The 2,471-nt window shown below is 44.8% G+C and overlaps 1 non-coding gene across 1 annotated transcript; it reads left to right on the top strand.

Moving 5' to 3' along the window:
• The first annotated feature begins 2,037 nt into the window (after positions 1-2,037).
• On the top strand, positions 2,038-2,144 carry LOC129642476 (U6 spliceosomal RNA). Its single transcript, XR_008709746.1, has one exon. It is a non-coding gene; the product is annotated as a U6 spliceosomal RNA (small nuclear RNA).
• The last annotated feature ends 327 nt before the right edge of the window (positions 2,145-2,471 follow it).

Raw genomic sequence — 2,471 nt, forward strand, 5'->3', positions numbered from 1 at the left:
CATTTGTTTCTGATTTTAAAAAAAAGAAGAAGAAGAAGACCTATCAGAAGACTAGGGCTACTGTGTTAGCTTGTGTTCTTCCTGAAAAGCAAGGATTGAGACCAAAGTCTGAGTAGAAGCGTTGGTGGTAGAGGGTGGGGGTAGGTGGGCAGGAACTGGGGAGGGTGAGACAGGAAAGGAGGAAAACCAATACAAAGGTGTGTTTTCAGGAAGACTGTTGTAGGGAACTGAGGCTGCGTGTCCTTAGCACTTTCCGAGGAGCTGTGCTAAAGGGCCTCAGAATCATCCACCGCCTTCGCTCAGTAAGGACTGCTTCCTGATCCCATGGGTCAAGGTTCGCCCCACGGGGCACCGACTCACCTGCACTCCCAGGCAGTGTGTGCCTGAGCACCGAAGGGATTCTGGGGGTATCCCCCATCTCAGTCCCCAAGAACTGTGCCCAAGAAGAGCCAGTGGCTTCTCCACAGGACTCACACCATTGGCCCCCCTGGTTCTTGGGATTTCAGATTTGGATGGAGCTGTTGCACAGCTCTCCGGGGCCTTGCAGACGTCAGACGGCGAGACTTCTCAGCCTGACCTTGCATTAGAGGACATTGGATGCATGTGCGGAGAAGGCAATGGCAGCCCACTCCAGTACTCTTGCCTGGAAAATCCATGGACAGAGGAGCCTGGTGGGCTGCAGTGCAAAGTCATGCCTAACGTGGATCCTTGGAGAAGGCAACGGCACCCCACTCCAGTACTCTTCTTGCCTGGAGAATCCATGGACAGAGGAGCCTGGTGGGCTGCAGGGTAAAGTCATGCCTAACATGGATCCTTGGAGAAGGCAGTGGCACCCCACTCCAGTACTCTTGCCTGGAAAATCCCATGGATGGAGGAGCCTGGTGGGCTGCAGTGTAAAGTCATGCCTAACGTGGATCCTTAGCCTGACATTCAGTGAGTCATAATGAGCTGTCCAAGAGATCATGGGAGCCTCTTCCGTGGTCTCCTAGATCACTCCTCTGGGGACAGCTGGGTACCACATCATGAGGACACTTGAGAATCCTTACAGAGAAAACCGAAGAGGAGCTAAGGTTTCCTGCCAGCATCAGTCTGCCAGCTACAGAGAAGGTGTAGTCTAGGAAGTGAGTCCTCATCAAACACTGTGAAAAATAAACTTCTATAGTTGGTGAGAAAAATAACTGGGGCCCTGGAGTAAAAAGTGCCAATTGATAATTTTTTAAAAATTAAAACACCTTAACTTTACACAGTGCTAATGTCAAATACATTCCAATTTAAAAATCCACACAAGGGACTTCCCCAGGGGTCCAGTGGCTAATACTCCACACTCCCAATGCAGGGGGCCCAGGTTCAACCCCTGGTCGGGGAACTAGATCCACATGCTGCAACTAAAAAAAGATCTCACAAACTGCAGCAAAGACCTGGTGCAGCCAAATAAGTAAGTAACTAGATAAAACATTAAAATAATAATAATAATGACTACTTTTTTAAAAATAAAAATTCATGCAAAAAAATATAGGCCATGAAAGCTAAGAGTCTGATACAGGATGGAATTGTTTCAAGCTGAAGAAGTAGGGCATCATGGAAGAGGTGAGACTTAGATCTGTAATATTAACACAGATCCACAGAAGAGTTATCTGGTTTCAATATTGTATTTACCTAAATGTAATATATTTTGCTCATCAGCTGCTTACAGTTTAAGTAATCCCCACTTTCCTTACCTTAGCAGGGATCTTAAAAATATGTAAACATAAAAGAAAATAAGAAATGGGAAGGAGAGTCTTTCCAACAAATGGTGCTGGAAGTCTAGATATTCACATGCCTGAAATTGGCTCCTTTCCTTACTCCATACACAAAAACTAACTCAAAATAGATGAAAGACCTAAACATAAGTGCTGAAACTGTAAACCTCTTAGAAGAAAACATAGAGGAAGTTCTCATGACATTGGATCTGACAGTGACTTGGCACCTGACAACAAAAGCAGAAACAACAAAAGAAGTTAATAAATTGGACTTGATCAAAATTAAGAACATTTGTGCATGCTCGCTTCGGCAGCACATATACTAAAATTGGAACGATATAGAGAAGATTAACATGGCCCCTGCGCAAGGATGACAGGCAAATTTGTGAAGCGTTCCATATTTTTTGTAGAAAAAAACGGTTCAGTGTTTCAAAGGACAGATGTCAATATAACTGTGACTTGAAATAGTGGCAGATGAATATGTAGCTTATCACTGATTCAGAATAAAAGTTATTTTTCAGAAACAAACAAACAAAAGAACATTTGTGCAGCCAAGAATACTATCAAGAGAATGAAAAGACAGGCTACAGAATGGGGGGAAGGACTTCCCTGGGGGTCCAGTAGCTAAGACTCTGCGCTCCCAGTGCAGGGGCCCCGGCTTTGAACACTGGTCAGGGAACTATATTCCATATGCTGCAACTAGGAGTCTCATGGCCCTACTAAAGATTTCAC

Source organism: Bubalus kerabau, chromosome 1, assembly GCF_029407905.1.
Source record: "Bubalus kerabau isolate K-KA32 ecotype Philippines breed swamp buffalo chromosome 1, PCC_UOA_SB_1v2, whole genome shotgun sequence".
Taxonomy (NCBI): domain Eukaryota; kingdom Metazoa; phylum Chordata; class Mammalia; order Artiodactyla; family Bovidae; genus Bubalus; species Bubalus kerabau.